Source organism: Rhinopithecus bieti, unplaced genomic scaffold (genome assembly GCF_001698545.2).
Source record: "Rhinopithecus bieti isolate Rb0 unplaced genomic scaffold, ASM169854v2 scaffold_5613, whole genome shotgun sequence".
NCBI lineage: Eukaryota > Metazoa > Chordata > Mammalia > Primates > Cercopithecidae > Rhinopithecus > Rhinopithecus bieti.
In genome coordinates this window covers 216,507-235,664 of record NW_016804845.1, presented here as the reverse complement: position 1 = coordinate 235,664, position 19,158 = coordinate 216,507, and the positions used below count along the sequence as shown (strand labels likewise).

Below are 19,158 nucleotides of genomic sequence, written 5' to 3'. Positions count from 1 at the left end.
TCTACACCTTATGAGTATCTCTGAAACTCCTAAGACCAGTGCTTTCAGAGTCTGCTGTTTGATCTCATAGAAGAGTTACATGCAAACAATTTAGTGAAATACCTTTATAGTCATCGTTATTAAATATTTGGGAGTCACGGATCCCTTTGTGACCTTATTGAAGAAAGTGCACATATACACATGAATCTGAAATGCAGCCTACAATTCTTTAGGTTCACAGATTGCTCTAAAACCCATTGCTGGATAGCTATGGATCCCAAATGAAGACCCAGTGTTTCCCAGTTGTTCTATTATGGAGTTGGGATCTATGTCCCATACTCCATTGACAACTTTTAGAACATTGACCTGCATGGGGGTAGCCCAGCCACATATTCACACAACTGTGTGGCTGGAAGTGTTTAATGGCACTCTTCACTCAAGAAAACGAAGAAACATAATGCAAAGTCCTTGATCTGAGACTGAGTTTCAGGCGCCTACAGCAGAAAGCCCTCTGTCAGTTTCTAGGGAAAGGGGGACGTTCTCATTTCACAGATATGAAAATCAGTGATATGCTACAGAACACTGGCCAATGAGTAACTCCTCTTAGAGGTCAAGTCTAGAAGTGCTCTAACCTACAACTCTTGTCCTTTCAGGAGAATGTTTAGTGCCCATTTAAGGTGCTTAGAAAACTGCTTTGTCAATGATCTCCTAAGAATCTGGGTTTAACTCTCAGGATCTCAACACTAAGTCTGTGTAACAAAGGAACTGACCTAGACGGACTGCTTGGGGCATCACATTAAAGTGATCAGGAGCTCAGACTAGGGAATTAAACTAGGTTCAAACTAAACAACTCCTCCATGCAATAGGGAGCAAGTGACTGGCTGAGTTTTAATTTCTCAGCTGAAAACAGGATAAATCAAGGGTTGCTATGAAGAGTAAATGAGTTAATATATGCAAAGGTCTTAGAAGAGGGCCTGGCTCATAGTCTCACCTACCATTAGGCTCTTTCTGGATCTCTGATTCTATGTCATTTTATTGTAATAGGGTCTCCAGAGTCAATATAGCAGTTCAGTAAATGTTAAGGTTGCAAAACTGAACTTGGAAACATGGGGGCTTAAGAAAACTGCAGAAGGCTTTCAAGGTTCAAGCTCCTTTCACTATTCATCAGTAACTCAAGGCTTCCTGCTCTGCAGATGAGTCTGAAGACAAGCTGAGGAGCCCCCACAGTCAGGAGGCAAGAGGGGCTCCAACAAAGAGGGATGCTGGTCTCCACCGGACAGCTCTAGACTTGGGAGTCTTTCCAAAATGTTTGCTTCACTGTAGCCAGTAATGTAACAAGATCTTAACACAAACCTCACAATTGGCTTCCCATTTTGATTGCTGACCTTAGAATTTATTTAATAATAAGCACAATAGAAAAAAATAGAGCACTTTACTGGGAGTAATAAGAACAGCTGTGTGACCTCAAATGGGTCATGCAAACTTTTTGAGGCACAAAGTCCTCTTCTGTAAAAGGGGGCAACGTCTACTGCCTCATAGTAGTAGGGGAATCAAATGAGGCTGTTAGGGGAATCAAATGAGGTGAAGCTTGTAAAAGTGCCATGCAAACTGCTTTATAAATGCAGAGGGGTAATACTTTAACTACCAGCTCCAATAGCAGTTACATCTGACACAATTTGCTTTTATGCTGACATTGCTCAGAAAACAAGACATTTTTTTCAGTATCTGTCTCTGAGGATAATCTCTGAAACAGGAAGGAAGAACAGACAAGGCCCAAAGACAGTTGTGAAATAACTGCCATAAAATAGTGGGAAACAGACTCTGTGCAGTGCTGAGATTTGGTTCCATTTCTCTTCTGAGTCAGAGACCAGGCACAAAAGGAGAATGTGAACCTGTTGTCAGAAAGCTCATTTATTCCATGGAAACAAAGCAGAAGTCCAGGAGTCCTCAAGGATGATTGGACATAGCGGCCCTTAGTGCACCTGCTATCAGCCCAATACTGATGTCCTTGAAGGAGAAAAACTACAAAAGATACCACCAAGATGAAGGAGTTATTGGTATTTCTTCAGCCTCAAATTTTGGACCCAACTGGCACAGAAGAAACAGATGGGACTCCACTTGAGGACATAATAACCATTTTACACGCAACATGAATGAGAATGCCTGAGAACCAAACCAGCATCTTCCTAAAGGCTTACTCCATTTGCATTCCTCCACAAGGTGGTCTTGCCAGGGTGCATGTGGAAATCACCTATTCAACCTCAATGTTTCTCAGAAGCTACCTGGAAACCTGTGAGAGCTGCTGACTCATCTGCTAGAGGAGAAGCCGGAGATCTGCTGACATGCAAGTAGGTTGCTGGTCCCATGATCCTGTGTGTTTGTCATGGAGAAGGGAACAGGTAGGAGAGGGGATGAAGCAGCTGTGGGGAGAGAGAGGTGGGGAATTCCTCAGCTAAACTCTGTACCTCTTCTCTCTCCCAACGTATAAACACAGAGCTTTGTACATCTAGTACCCAGGTAAGCCCAGTTTATTGGTCTCCTCTCATCTAACTGGAGCTAGGGTCATGCTAGAAAAAAATCACCCATGGTTTGCTTTCCAAAGAAAGGGCTGGCTCCTACTTTCCCTGAAGCAAACTGCCCAAGAGAACCACCTTCTTCGGTTACCAGGTCTGTACCTGAACCAAAGAAAATAGTTTCCATTCCGGTCTTCTTTGCAACCTGCTCACTTCTCTTACGTCTTTAAAGAAGTCTGGAAATGGAATTGAGGAAAAAGTATCCAATTTAGTGCAGACTTACACTGGGCATTCAGAAGAACCTGGGCAGGATGAACCATAGGCTAAAGCTCTAAGATAGACATGCCCCTTCACCCCCCGTGTCATCTGCTCTTCTCCCACCCGGTATCCAGGAGTCTCTGCATACTGCTAACTCTCTTCTGGAAATAAACTCACCTACCTGTTTTAATTAAGTTAAAAATATCTGACTGGGCACAGTGGCTCACACCTGTAATCCCAGCGCTTTGGGAGGCCAATGTGGGTGGATCACCCGAGGTCAGGAGTTCGAGTCCAGCCTGGCCAACATGGTGAAACAGCATGGTGAAACCCTATCTCTACTAAAACTACAAAAATTAGCCAGGTGTGGTGGCACATGCCTGTAATCCCAGCTATCTGGGAGGCTGAGGCAGGAGAATTGCTTGAGCCTGGGAGGTGGAGGTTGCAGTGAGCCAAGATTGCGACATTGCACTCCAGTCTGGGAGACAAGAGCGAACGAAACTCCGTCTCAAAAAATAAATACGTAAATACATAAATAAATAAATAAATAAAATAAAATAAAATAAAAATCTGTGAATGCTTCCCAAGTCTACTAAAAACTGTTTAAAATAAACTTTATTTTGAAGCATTATAAACATATGGAGAGATGTACAAAATCCTAATTGTAAATCCCCATAAATCTTTTATAAAAGGAACACCTAGATGCAGAGATAGAACATTACCAGCAGCTCAGAGACTCCCTGTTCCTTCTCCAGATCAATGACATCGCCCCCGGGTAACAATGATCCTGATTTCCAACACTAAAATGTCCGTTTTGAGCCTATTTTGAATTGTTTGGAGGAAAAATTATTTGATATACACACAAACACAAAAAGGCTACTAGTTCATTTCAAGAGTTAGGGGCTGACCAATAAAAAAAATTTTGTTACAGGGGATGAATTTCCCCTGGCCTGTGAAATCAGACTCTTCATATTGTGTTAGGAGAAATACAGCAAGCCCAGATGGTGGGGATAAGACCAAAGGCTGAGATGCATTGGTGTGAGCCAGCTGGTATCTGACTTCCACTGCTCTTTGATGAGGAAGGATGGGGAAGGATTGTCTCACTCTTCAGTACAGTTCCAGAGTGAGAAGAGTTGCCCATAATCTTTCCTCCCTCCCTTCAACTTGCATCAACATATTAGTCATCTTGACGTATGTGATATTTACTTCAATTAGTGACAGTGATCTGGGGTTTAGTGGGAAGCTGGCAGCATCTTATATGGAATTTGTGAATAGAATGTTCTAGAGTCACAGAGACTAGAGACCTTGAAGAGTCACCTACCCCATGCTATTGTGCCTTCTGGAGTACCACAGGTAAAGCCTGAAGGGTAAGAGCCAATGATAGTGTAAAAGACACATGAAGGCGCCTCCTGGACTTGTGCGATGGAACTGTGCTTCTGAAACCATCACCTTGCCTTGAAAATTCCTTTTACTCATTTGAAAATCGCAGATGTTACCAGATGAATTTGTTTATTCCTATAGCGATAAAGACAACACAACATATTCTGAAATCAAGAACAGAAAAAAAAAATTGGGGATAAAGAGGTACCCAAGGTACCCAATTATAGTACATGAAGCACTGGAAAAGACATCACCTGTTCCCCATCATATAGACAGGATAAAATAGCACCCCAAAAATTTCTCTTACAAAGTATCAATCCATATTTATCATAGGGTCAGCCCTGTGCTGAGAGGGCTAAGAAAGGTACTGACCCTGCCCTCAAGGTTTACATACAATCCAGCCAGGAAGACAAGGCTGATATTCATTAACAAGTAGGGAAGAGAACAGCAAAGCCCGGGGTAATTTTATGCTGAAAACGAGTTAGTGTTCACACAACTCAAGAGGCAAACCCATGGCCTCTGGTGGCACTGGGCCTAGAGCCCAGACCTGAAGTCCTGTGTCACAGAGCCCTTCCCCACAGAACACAACCCTCACAGGAGCAGCTCTTCCATGGGTGCTATGGATTCTAGCACTGTGTTTCAGAGGCCAGTGAGAGTGGCTGCTTTCAGACAGTGAAGCCAAGATTGAACTTCTACAGACTCCGGAACACTTGGCACAGTCCTGAAGTCATGAGAGGCTCTCTGAATTATTATTTCTTGTTGCTGGTTTGCAAGAGACAAGTTTTTTTTCTCATGTAATACACAGCCAAAATCATAAGTCAGCAGAAAGTATAAGTCAAGAGATTACAGAAGCCTCAGAATAAAGAGAGGTGGGAGTAGGATCACTGGGAAGACTTCCCCCAGCACACCCTACCCTCTGCTGTGATGCCTAAGTAGCCTCCATGAAGCCAGTGAAGAGAGTGACCAATGATGTCATCAATTCATGAAGATTTTGCATATGAGTCTGGGCAGCCCTAGTAACTCATGTGGTTTCAGGAAATATGGACTGAAGCCAGGAAGACATTGGTGTATCCGCCTGATAGTTACCATGTGCCAAGCAGGTATTGGGGATACAGCAACACAACAGAGCTGGTCCCTCTGCCCTAAAACAGCTCTGTCCAACAGAACTTCCTGTGGTGATGAAGATGTTCTCTATCTGCAATGTCCAATTTGGGAGCCACGAACCCCATGCGACTGTTGAGCACTTGAGATATAGCCAATGCAATAGAGAAGCTGAATTTTTAAATTTTGTTTAAATTTAATTAGCTTAAATTTAAGCAGCCACAGGCAGTTAGTGGCTCCAATATTGGACAGCTTATTTGTAAAGACTGGCCAAGTAAGGAAAGAGAGAGATTCATAATCGTAAGCATATTCATCTATAGTGATGAGAGCTGTCATCAGGGCCAGTTTAAGCACTTGCCTTAAAAGAAAATGAACTGCAAAAATGTGACCTACTTCACTATAATGGTTTGGTTTCATGAGCAAATACATCAGGGGCCAGACTGGGAACAGCCATGCGCTGCACACAGGCTTCAGAGAATCAATAGAAACACCTGGATATAAAAAAAAAGCAACATTCACAAAAATTAAAATGAATCATTGGGAATAAATGTAACATGATAAGGGCTATGTGAGGGGGCTGCCACTGTCCCGAGGACAGAATAGAATGGGAACAGATGTTCTAGTAGGAACCTGGGACAGGGGCTGTGATCATGCAGAAGTGGAAGCTGGGTTCCACTTCTGGAGGGAGTTGTACCCTGAGAGCCCTGAAATATCAACTACATGTCCCTCATCCCTCTCAGATGCTTTTTGAAGGAGCCTAATACAACCCTAACATACACAAGACCACATCCACTGGCTGGCAGCTCAGAATCCAAGTGGTGGGAAAAAATATCCCTTTGTTGGAAAATGTACAAAATGGATTCCAAAAGATCAAAGGATCAAAAACGTATGATAGGGTTTAATAGAAACAGCATGAGCTGTGTGATCTTGGACACATTGCATAACACATTGAGCCCCAGTTGTCTCATCTGTAAGATGGGGCAAAATCTATTTTAACTTGCAGCGTTATGACTATCAGAGACACTATATGTAAAATGCCTAGCAGAGGTCGTGGCATATGGTAGGTGCTCAATGAATGCACAGTTTCTTATTTCATCATAGCATCATCTACGGCAAACACAGTATAAAGTGGTGGTTTGAAAGCAGGTACTCTGGAGTCCATTTGCTTGACTCATCTCTTAGCTGCAAGTAACTGAAGCCTAGGCCTCAGTTTCCTCATCTGATAAATAGGAATACTGATAGTAACTTATTAACTCATTAAAGGATTTCATGTGTATTAAACGAGTCAGTGTAAAGTGCTTGGACGAGTATCCATACATAGTAAGTGTCCGATAAGTGTACTGCACTATTACCTCTTATGCTAATATGCTACCATGATATTAACTACTATGATAGTCTAAGGGATGCCTGGGGAACAAGTTAAGGGTTTCTGTAGAAATGGACAGAGACATTTTTTTAAAAGCTATCCCCTGCCACACTGGAGAAACTCAAATAGGCAGAGAGGTGCTGCCCACACACACAGATGGGAGGACTGCCAGGCTGATCCTGAGCCAGCGCTCGGCTGCAAGAAGGGGCCACACTCTGACATTCAGCCTCTGGGCATAATGAACAAAAGCAAGACTCCTTCAGCAGAAGTAGGAAGTGAAGTTGATGGCAGGCAGGCAATGGAGTAACAACTGTTCTCAGAAAAACAATGGCAGTGGGCTTGCCTGAGGGCTGGAGAGAGAAGATGTGGATTTGTGCAAGGGGGTAAAGGGCTCCCACAAAAGTAAAACTAAAATTTCCAGATGTCAGTGTCACTAAAATTCTGAGCAGAAGGAGGAAGGTGTGAACCGATGGACAGCATAGGCAGGATCTAATGGCAAAAGGGTAGAGAGAAGGAAGCAAGACGGAACAGATCATTAGTAGTTGTCATGGGGGATTTGTCAGACTCTGAGTTGACAGAGCCAGGAGGTTGGACATACTCCGACATGCCCAACTCATAGTCCAGATTCAGATACTGGTGGGATAAGGAGAAGGCACTATACATGTTAACTCCAAGTCTCTCTCTCCTCACGGCCACAGACGTAACTTTCTCACAACTGCAAAGCTTGTGGGTCTCACCAACAAGCAGGGAGGTGATGAGAATTGTTCTCCTCTAGGAAGAGGCCTGCCCTTAGTTAACACAAAACAGATCAGATGATACCCCACTAACTGAGGTAGAACCAGTGGTGACTGAATCTGGAAAAATCTGAGCAGGGACAGAATCAATCAATTTCTCTTTTTTCCTCTTGGAGAGTCTTAGAGCTGGAAACCATGGCTGAGGCTTCTAATCAAGCCTCCAGCACATCCCAGGTACCTTCTTGGCCTGAGAAATTGGTTCTTAGGGCATCTCACAGGCAGAATCAAGCAAATTCCCAAATGGAGATTTCTTCAAAGGAATTAGAGCTGAAACTTTCAATAGACTTCCTTTCCAAGTCTCTAAATCAACCATGGATGCCAAGTCCTGGCCTGCTGTATTTCCTGCTGGAAGCAGATTCTATAGCATGGTTTGTTTTTCTCTAGCAAAAGACGCCAGACTTTGGAGACAGGCTAAGTTCAGCACTCAGTTCCAGCATTTTAACAAGCAGTGTAGCTTTGCACAAGTAATTTTGTTTCTCTGAGCCTCAGTTTCCTCATCTGTAAAATGACCATGACAAAATGGTTTTTGCTGACAAGAACTAAACAAGGTAATTCATGAAAAGGATCCCAAACAGTGCCAGCCTTCAGTCAATCTGCTGTCTCTGTGGATGTCCTCACGTTGATGGACAGCATCTCAACTCTTCCATGACTAAATCAGTCATTTCCTTATCCTGAAGTATGGTTAAAACAGTTGTTTATTTCTGGAAATACTCAGTTTTTGGTTGAGAAGAAAACACTCTGCTCACATAAGACTAGAAAAGTTGCCTTTAACTGAGTACATTTATTTCATTTCAATTCCCAAGAACTGCTCCCACAAAATCACAAACTACTGTCCCTACAGAAAGAAGAGTAAGTCATTGATAGCCACTCAATCCAATAAAATGGATCTTTAGAAATAAAAAATGCAACCACCAAAGAGAATAAGGTATTAGGTGACCCACTAGTCCAGGGGTTTCCTAATTTTAATGTGCAAAAGAATCATATGGAGAGCTTGTTAAAAATGCATGTGCCCAAGAGCCCTGCACAGAGATTCAGTAAATCTAGTGTGAGACCCAGGAATCCGCACTGTAGCAAGCATCCTGAGGTTTCTGCTATAGATAATCCATGTACCACCTTTTGGAAGGCACTGCATTCTTCCATCATGTGGCACTTAATTATTTTCACCTCCCACCCCCCACCTCCAACTGGCATAGCATTAAGGATATAGAGAAGTACTAGTAATGGCCCCAATTAACACTTAGTTAACCTTCCTCATCAAAAGAAGTTCCAACTGTGACAATTGCTGATTGCAGTTTGTGAAGACTATTTCCCTGAATTCAAGGTTCACAATGTCTATAAGATTTTGGCAGACTAGGATGATAAAAAGATGCCAAAATAAAAGATTTGAAAAACATTCCAGTAGGCAGGTACCCTAGCTGAATAAATGTTTTGCATTTGAAATGTAAAATAAATGTGAATTTATTTCATGTCAAGAAGAAAATGGGCGTTCTGAAAGAAGCTGGACTGACATACACGCTGAAGAACTCGACAGGACTTCTTGAAAATTAGGAAAGGAATTTTGATGACATCTCAAACCATGCATTTCTGGACTAGCCAATGAAATCAAGGAGCATCAACTAAGAGACACTGCAGCATCCAAAAAGCTCATCAGAACTTCTCTCTAACACTGTTCTCAGGGACAAGGGTATGAGGCCCATAAATGACATCACTGAAAACATGGTTCTTTGAAGCCCTGAGCAAAAAGAGGAATGCCAGAGTCTTCTGGTCATTTCTTACTACTTATCTTGCACCCAATAATCTTTTATCAGAAAAGTTTTCTGCTTCTTATAATTTCTCTGTCTTTTCTCTCTCTCTCTCTCTCTCTCTCTCTGTGTGTGTGTGTGTGTGTGCTTCTAAGCAGCAATCCACAAACCCACATTTGCCATGTCTCACCAGAAAATAAAGTGTCGGACTAAAAGGAAGAGGAAAACTTGCTAGCACATGGGGAGCCCAGGAAACATGTTATTAGAGAGAACAATGGGAGAGAAACCCCTTCCAGGAGTGAAAGCACTTTCCCTGTGGGAAGCAAAAAGCCATTATGGTGGATTTAGCCTTGACACAGCACTACTTTTTCATGATACACCAGTAGCTCACCATTTTCAAACCAGAAACCATCCTTCACTGGAAGGACACAAAGACTTTCCGAGGCTGAGGAGAACATGGCCCTGGGCCTTCTTCTCCCACCCTGATGGGCAAGGATCCCTGATGAGGGAGTGCTCCCACCCTGGAAGGAGGAGCAGCCAGGCAAGGCTGTTGCCGTGGCCATGTAGTAATCATCCTCCTTACTGTGAAGGCCTCACACACAGCATTCCAGGTATGTTTCACAATGATCTGGGGTAGAGGGGAATATCATCTCTGATGGCTTAGTGATGGCCATAGGCTAACCAGGAGGAATTTGGTAGTGTTGATCTCACCAAGAGTCACAGCGGAGAAAGGGCAGCAAAATGAAGAGGAGATTGAATGAGATGTTAGAGACATAAATGAGGACACTAATAAATATTTATATCTGCATCATGTCTCTAAAACAAAAAGGCAAAGAAAGATTCGACTTACCACAGGGTCTTTCTTTACAGAATATGCCCACACCCACTGTCTCCATTTGCTATGGCCCACTAATATCATAATTATAGCAGAATAAGTTCATTTTAGTTATATGTAATCCCCCACTACCCTGCAAGGAGAATAGGTCTGAGTAACTGTAGTATTTTTTGGCTAGAGGCAATAAAAACCTTCCCACTTAGTCTAATAGGCTTTCACATCCTTGAAGACAACATTAAAGGGGTGGTGGAGAGGAGCTGAGAAAGACTGAAATAATCATGTTTAAGAAAGAACAGGGCCAGGCACAGTGGCTCACACCTATAATCCCAGCACTTTGGGAGGCAGAGGCAGGTGGATCACCTGAGGTCAGGAGTTTGAGACCAACCGGACCAATATGGTAAAACCCCATTTCTACTAAAAATGCAAGATTAGTCAGGCGTGGTGGCATGTGCCTGTAGTCCCAGCTACTCAGGAGGCTGAGACAGGAAAGTGACTTGGACCCAGGAAACGGAGGTTGCAGTGTGCCAAGATCGTGCCATTGCACTCCAGCCTGGGTGACAGAGTGAGTGAGACTCCGTCTCAAAATAATAAATAAATAAATAAATAAATAAAAGAATAAAAAAGTTAGGAGGCCTGGAAATAACCCACATACAAAGAAAGGGGTGAGCTGGAGATGACGAGGCTAGAAGGGAAAAGATCCATGGAGGGAGATGCAGCAGCTGGCGGCCAAAGTGAAAGGTTCGCAGGAATGTTTCCTATCATGGAGCATGATAGGAAATGTACAACATAATCTCCTTTACAAATGTACAACAAAATGTGCAAATGACATCTTCAGTTGACTATTCGTTGTTCTCTAGTATTTCAGAGTGACTAGCAGTGCTGTGTCCTCCTTCCAGGATGGCACAGGGAGAAAAGACAGGACGGGAGCTGAAGCAATACACACCAGGAACCTCTTTTTCTCTTTAAGTATGAGGTAAGATCATCTGCTTAAGGCAAGTAGACGGGCATTTGGGAAGCTGCTCTGACGAATGGGAGAAGGAACTGACCTTTTATGCAGCCAGGTTGAAGGCTTAGCTGAGATTGTGAAAAGCAAGTCAAGGGAAATGACAAAGAAGGCAAATGCAGAGGAAGGGGTGGTCAGAAAGGGGACTGTTTAAGTTTGAGCATTCAGAATTTGTAAAGCAAGCCTGGTGTGGTAGGCTGAATATAGTCCTCCAAAGCTGTCCACGTCCTAATCCCTGCAACCTGCCAATATCTTACTTTACTTAGCAGAAGGGAGTTTGCAGATGTGATTACGTTAAAAATCTGGAGACAGGGAGACTGTCCTGCACCATCAGGGTTGATCTATGTAATCAGAAAGGCCTTTATAAGAGGAAGGCAAGAGGATCCGCACAAGTAGGAGATGAAGTGACGGGGCAAGAGGTTGGAGTGATGTGATGAAGGAGCCAGGAGCCAAGGTGACTCTAGAAAATGAAAAAGGCAAGAAAACAGATTTTCCCCTGGACCCTCCAAAAGGAAGACAGCCCTGGCAACACTTGATTTTTGACTTCTGACTCCCAGGATTGGAAGAGAGTAAGTGTGTGTTGTTTTATGTCACTTTGTGGTGATTTGTGAAAGCAGCCCTAGGAAACTAATACACTCTAGGGAGTGGTCATGGAAATGGATCAACAAAGTAGACCCATTCAGGGAAGTCCAGGAGGCCAAAGGACCATGACATTAGGGTATTGGCTGTGACCCACAGTATAAAATCCATTTCATTTCACAACCAAGTCACATGCAAACAAATGTTGCAGGAAACAATGCTTCCACCTTTTCCTATATGGGAGGCATTCTGATATATTCCATTCTGTGTCACTCTATTTCATTTATTTTAAATTCTGGTTCCAGATTCAAAACTATTGATATGGAATGGAGAGCTTGGGTTTTAGAGCTAATGTGGATCTGAGTTCTTATAATGATTCTGTGTGACCCTGGTCAAATGGGTTGATGGCTGAGTCTCAACTGTTTCTTCATAGGAGAAACAGGGAATGCATACTTGATACAGCTGCTAAGAACAAACGAAATATTATGAGGAAGCACCTACAGGGCTCTAGTGCCTGGCACATAGCATTCATTAAGAAACAATACTGGTTTCTTCTATAAAATCAGATAATCTTAGCACTGTAAGACACTGCAAGGGCTCTGTTTTCAGCTGATACTGGAGCTGCCTCCTCAAATATGCTCGTCTACACATACAAATGCATTTCCAGCGAGGAGTGACTATTTCTCAAGTCATCTATGATTGTTAAACTACTTTAATTAGAAATCTTTTCCCTTTATGGCATGATGAAAAATCTGTGTCCTTATAATTTCTGTTCATCATCTTAGTTCTGCCTTCTGGAACTATACCTGAATATGTCTAATATCTTTTATACACAATATATCCTTAAATAGATTGGATGACATTTATCATGTGCCACTAAGATTTCTCTTTTCACATTAAATGCTTCCATTCCTTTTGACCATTTGACATTTCCCATTGTGCTAATTCTTCAGCAGTCTGGTCATTCTCCCTGAAACATACTGTAGCTCGTTAATATTCCTCTTGAAATAACACCAGAACTGAACATTGAGAGTCCAGCACTCCAATGCCATCAGCTTTGGAAAAATAAAATAGTGGAAAAAGAATAATTTTTTTCCTTCACAAGAATTAAATTCTTCAGGGAAGAGATTGGTAAGGCAAAACTTCAGTCTAATAAGGACTTACTTCTTTTGGTAGGACTTAATCAAAAGATCTACTTTGTCCATGGTAGATGGGGTGGGTCCAGGAAATGAGCTTTAAAATGGGAAATATATATAGTGACAACATTGAAGATAGAATGGCTAAGTGCCTCCTAAAGTCTGATGATTTTTTTTTTTCTGAAACAAGGCCCCAAATTGACGAGGCATCTTCATTAGAGTTCAACTCCCACCCCCACCTGCACCTCCAATTCTTACCATTCTCTCAGCATCCAAATTGCCTGCAAACAGTTTAAAGCAGTGCTATTCTGCATGTGAACATAACACACCAAAACCAACCCACTGCAAACAGTCCCAGTCTCTCTGCAAGCTAGGCAGGGAGGCCTGGGTGTTAAATTACAGGGGAAAGGTTGATTTAAAGAATAATGTGAATGATTTTTTTCTTTTCCCAGTGTTTTATTTTGCAAAATTTTAACATTTAAAAATAGACACACATATGTCCCCCCTTAGATTCAACAAGTATTTTGCCACCTTTGATTTCTAACATATATTCTCAAACATTCGAAGGTAACTTGCAGACATCATGGCAAGTTAGCCCGAAATACTTCATCAGGCAAGTCTTAAGCAGCAGACATTCTCCTGTATAACCATAGTTCTGTTACTTCCCCTGAGAGAATCAGTAAATATGCCACCATTAAAATAACCTTATTTTCATTCCATGTTCGAATTTCTCAAATTGTCCCCAAAACATCTTAGTTTTGCATTGGTTCTGTCTTTGTTTGTAATCCAAAACCTAATCAAATTTAACATATTGCATCTGGATACAATTTTTTTAAATAATTTCATACTTACTTCAAGCACATTAAAAAGCAGAATATTTCTTAAAAGTAAAATGTACCCTCCATTTTCCAGTAATCTTAACCCTGATCAAGGCAATGTTTTTGGAGATGAACTTGCTGGAAACAAATGACAGCCTGTCTGACACTTAAGTCATGATCCCCAGATCGCTAATGAAGAGCATTCTTAAGCAGAGCACAAAAGTATAACCAATAATCTCTGACCACAGAAAAAAACATAAACATAATGGTTCTTGCCTCTTTTATGCTTTTTCTATAATTTCTACATTTTTTTAACAAAAAAAAACAGTTACTTAAAAAATATTTGCCAGTGGTTATCTCTATGTGACACACTTAATTTCATAAGATTAAAGTACAGATGATGTGAGTAGTGAGTTTATTTCATGTAATTTCCAATTTCCTACTTTATAGATTTGAAAGACATGTTTGTTCTTCATTTCTTCCCTTTATTTTCCTTGCTCTTGTTCCATCTTTTCAGATGATTAAATTTCAGATGATGTGATTAAGTGCTCACTGTCTTTCAGGTGATGTGATTAAGTGCTCACTGTCTTGAGTATCTTTGATTTAAATTTAGATATAACAGGAAACACCACTATTTTTTAGCCATAGGTCATTACAATCAGGTAAATCTTCAGTTGTCATCTACACTTCCTAAGTCTGTAAGTCCTAAGTCTACACCTGAAGATATCTAAAACATGTTCCTGTACAGAAGAATCCCAAGTAGTTTAATCTTTCCCCCAGGAGGTGGAACTTAACTGCCCCCTGTGTTTAGTGACTTAGTTTCAAAGAGTAGAGTATTAAAAGAGAAGGAAAAAAGTTACTTTACAATGAGGAAACATGGCAGGCACTACTTCAACCACGTGATCAAGGTTAGCACCAAGTCTTACTGATACATGTGTCCTTGATATGACATGACGAGAGTGGCATTTTATTTCTGCTGTGTTCTTCTCCAAAACCCATAACCCCAGTCTAACCATGAGAAAAACACTAGACGAATCAAATTTAGGAGTATTCTACAAAAAAATCTGACCAATACATCAGGCTAAGGAGAGATGGCAATTAATTGTAATGTGGTGGCCTGGATATTCCTAGAACAGAAAAAATGACATTAGGGGAAAACTAATGAACCCTAAGTAAAGTGTACAACTGAGTTACTAGTAACGTACCAATGTTGCTTCCTTCGTTTTGACAAATATAATTTAATATCATAAGATGTTAACAGTAGGGGAAACTGGATATCATAAACAAAGGCTCTCTCCATACTATCTTTTCAGCTTTTCTGTAATTCAATTTTCTGTAATGTTTTTAAACAGTCTAAACATTTTAAAGTGTAGTTTTAAAAAAAGGTACAAATAACTCATTCTTTTTTTATTAGTATTAAAATTGACAGAAGGTTGATCCCAGTCAAAGTTGGAAATGGAAATTTAAAATTATCCCCTAGTAGAACTGTGCAATTACTCTATCAATCTGGCAATGTCATCATATCGTGGTCAAACAGACACTGTGGGAAAATGAGGACTGCATCTGCCTTTCAGAACAATATGCATTGAGAGCCTCAGAAATACATACTTTTGATCTCAACACTCCATCTGTAAAATTCTCTCTGAAAGATCTGATCCAAAATAAGGAAGTCAGCTTGTGCACAAAGATACATATCCACCACTGCATTATTGATAACGATGAATGCTAGGAAACAAACTAATGACCAATAATAATTGCCTGGCAAACAAATTGCACATCTACACAATGGGATGTCATGCAGCAAATAAAAAATGTGTTACATTTTTAACGACATGGAAAAATGTTCATTATATAAACTTAAATGAAAGAAAATTGTGTGTTCAACATGATTCCAACTTTGTAGAAATATATAGGAAATACAGGAAAGAAATACATGTTTTAATATTAATCACAGTCATTCCTGAATGGTTGGATAATGGTCCTTTTCTCTTTTATACTTTCAGTAAAAATTCTGAGCTTGTCACATTAGATATATATTTCTTTTATACTAAAATAAAGTTATTTTGAAGCATTTGCTAGTGCGTTTCTTTGCATAATTAGATTACAATTAATTTTTATTTTCCTCTTTGTGCCTTTCTGTATAGAATGTATTACATTATTTTATTATACTTTTCTAAATGCAATGGTTTGAATGGTAACATGTTTTAACAAAAAATAATTTTTTTTAAAGGACACTAAGTGATATATACAAATAGCTTGGATGTTTTAGGGATATTTGTTCATGTGGGAAGCATGATTTTAATTGAAGTTTTAAAAAACACATTCTGTTCCTAACAGCCAGTCATCAGTTTGTGCAATTACGTTGCTAATTAGAGGTCCCCAGGTAAAGTGGCTAAAGGCAGGGAAGAGGAGGGAGAGAAGATAATAGGGAGGAAGAGAGAAGGAAACTATACCAGAAAAAGAAAAGATGGGGAAAAAATAACAGGAGAAGTGGGAAAGGTGAGACAGGAAAAGATGGCACAAGAGCAAGGAAAAAAAGGCAAGAAATGAAGAACAAACATGTCTTTCAAATCTATAAAGTAGGAAATTGGAAATTACATGAAATAAACTCACTAACAGGCAACAGTACAGGGTGAGAGATGATCATAATCAGTAGATAAACCAACAGAGTTAGAACTGGCACCTATTTTTTCTAAAAATTTTTAAAGCTGTTAAAAAAATGCCCTGGGGAGGCAACCATTCATGCTGAGGCTAGTTGATAAAGAACAGCTAACAGGAATGCTGCGCTGGGCAAGAGGTCATTCAGGAGGTCTTCACACTATGGAAGTGGGCTGTGCAGTTCACTGATGTTACTCCTGGCCTCTGGTTCCAACCGTACTGCCTTTATTCAGTCAGTCACATGTTTACTTCATTCATGGCAAAAGAGGAAGACCAGAAGAGGAAATAATTTTTGAAATGCATATCTCTAAAGCCAAGGGGGTGATTTTTAATGTCTCTGCTAGCTACAGAGAAATAATAATATCATTAAGCTTTTAGAGGTATAGGGGTTATCAAAATCACTGTTTTGAAAGCTCTTTTAATTCATAAGGAAAATTCTTATTATTTTATAGATGTTTGATTTGCCAGGATATTAGTTTTCAATCATATTTAGATCATGCAACAGAATTGCATTTTGCATGTTTTTAAATTTTAGGTATATGGAAATATGTAGTGATTGTATAGAACATGCCTGTTTTATAGGACTTAGAGCTTAATTTTATTATTCCAAATAATTTACAAGGTTTTTAATGTCCATGTCTTTTATAGTATTTGTGGGTTTTAGCTATAATTTATTTGGTTCAAATATTCTTTATGGAAAAATAGATTCCCACTTATTACCATGTTCAGGAATATGTAGTGGCATGATAAGAAACTACTCAAATTGTTACATACCAAAATGTATATTGTTAAATGAAAGAAAATAAGAGAAGGTATGTTTGGTGGGCAAAATAATAGCCCCCTCAAAGAGGTCCATGCCCTAATTCCCAGAACCTGTGAATATGTTAGATTACATGGTAAAGGAGAATTAAGGTTGCAGATGAAATTAAAGTTGCTAATCAGCTGACCTTCAGATAAGGAGACTAGCTAGGATTATCAAGGTAGGCCTGACTTAATTAAAAAGATTATAACTAGAAGACACAGGTCCAACAGAAAGAACCAGAGAGATGGCAGTATGAGTAAGACTAGGGCCAATGTTGCTGGCTTGGAAGATGGAGAAATGGGGCAAGGGACCTCTAGAAGCTGGAAAAGCTGGGAAAGTGACTCCCAAGAGGGTCTCCTTGGAAATTCCCAAGAGTCTGCACAAGAAAAACAGCCCTACTAACACTGATTTTGACTCACTGAGACCCATTTCAAGCAACTGATTTCCAGAACTGTAAGATAATAAGTTTGCGTTGTTTGAAACCCCACAGCTAAAGCAGCATGGTTACATACATCAGGTGCAAAAGGAGGGACTGTGCCAACCAGAACTGGGTGCCAGCTCTTAATAGAAATGACCTAATCCAGACAAAAGCTAGTGTCCAGTCCTGGGAGGAATAAAAAGGACTAACCTTGCTTCCTGGAAATTTTAGCCACTTAATCCAAACTAAAGCCTCTGCAAGACTTAAAATGAGTCCATTTTATTCACTTACATCAATTACAGGCAGTGATGTGAGTCCATCTCAGCCCCAAGAGTTGCCAAAATCAGCCCAAGAACTACTTGAAAGAAAATGCCAAGTTTGGCAAGGTTGAAATGCAGTTATTTTTTCTACTGGGAAGAAAAGTCAGAACTAGAAAGTCTTAAGATATTTTGTGGATTTGGGACACTTGGGTCAAATGTAAGGCATGACCGAAAGGAATTTGGTCAAGCAATCAGGAGATGCAGAATTGTACCCTGATGTGAGACCTTATGCAAGTCACCAAATTTTGGGGGTCTCAGGTTTTGCAGCTGAAAAATGGAAATTATAACACCTGTCCTGCCTTCCTCCCATGGGTATTGTGAAAGGCAAATAAAACTATATGCATGACTCTACAAGTAAAGTATGTATATATCCTTCTATCATTTTCAGCTTAATAATCACAATAAACTGTTTCGTTGCAAATCACAATGATGGTGTACGAATGATTTTCTTTTGAAAAATCTCTTGTCTGGGGATGGTGGGTAGTGGCTTTTTAATAATATAATTGTCCCACTAACAAAGTCTCACCATCCATGGACAGCATGAGCTCATGGTTTTAAACATGTCTTCATTCCAAAGGTTCCAAAGAGACCTTCCCAGAACAGTCTGATCTCAAGGGCTTTGGAGAGGAAATGGCCTTATGTGCTGGATCCTGCTTGCTTCCAATTTTGAACTGAGTGCAGAAAAACTTGAAATCTGTGGGGAGTGAGAGATCCCATTTGGATAAAATTTCAACCTTTCTGGGGTCTACTGGGAAATAGTGGGGAAAACTCCATTTTTTCTATTTATTAATTTGTAATTGGCACACTGTTTGGGGATCCGGGAAAAATATTTAAGAATAAGCTGTGATTCAGCTCCTCTAAGGACAGAGCAGGAGCTTTAAGTAAGTCTATCTTTCATCAGCTATACACCCACAGCTTTATCTGGAGGTTTTGTGGCAATATAGGAATGTTTTTTAAAATGTTTTTCAAATTCATCTGAAATATAAATTCAGAAAAATTCAGGGATCTAAGCAGAGAGTTAGTGTTGCTTTAGGCTCAGGAGAGGATGATTGACATGTTATTTCAAGGTCCCTATCCTCAAATTCTACCCTCATCCCTCCACCCACAGGTACATGTACACTTTTGATGTCACCTTCTAGAAGGTCCTTCCCTGATCACACAATCAAAAATGTTCAGAGCTCCCAACCAGCACTCCTTGTCCTCCTTGCTTTCCTCCTCCTCCTCCTCTTCTCCTTCTCCTTCTTCTTTCTCCTCCTCCTCCTCCTTTTTTTCTTTTTAAATCTTTTTGTAGAGATTCTGATCTTGAACTTCTGACCTCAAACAGTCCTCCTTTCTCAGCCTCCTAAAGTGTTGGGATTTGAGATGTGAGCCAGTGTTCCTGGTCCTCATTACTTTTTAAATTTTTCTTTAAAGGACTTAATATTATAGATAGGCATATATTTACAGGTTAGTAAATGTC

General features: G+C 40.4%; 1 protein-coding gene across 1 annotated transcript in view; it reads right to left on the bottom strand.

The window, feature by feature from the left end:
- ADAMTS12 (ADAM metallopeptidase with thrombospondin type 1 motif 12) overlaps positions 1–19,158 on the bottom strand; it is a 373,663-nt gene that overhangs the window by 227,751 nt on the left and 126,754 nt on the right.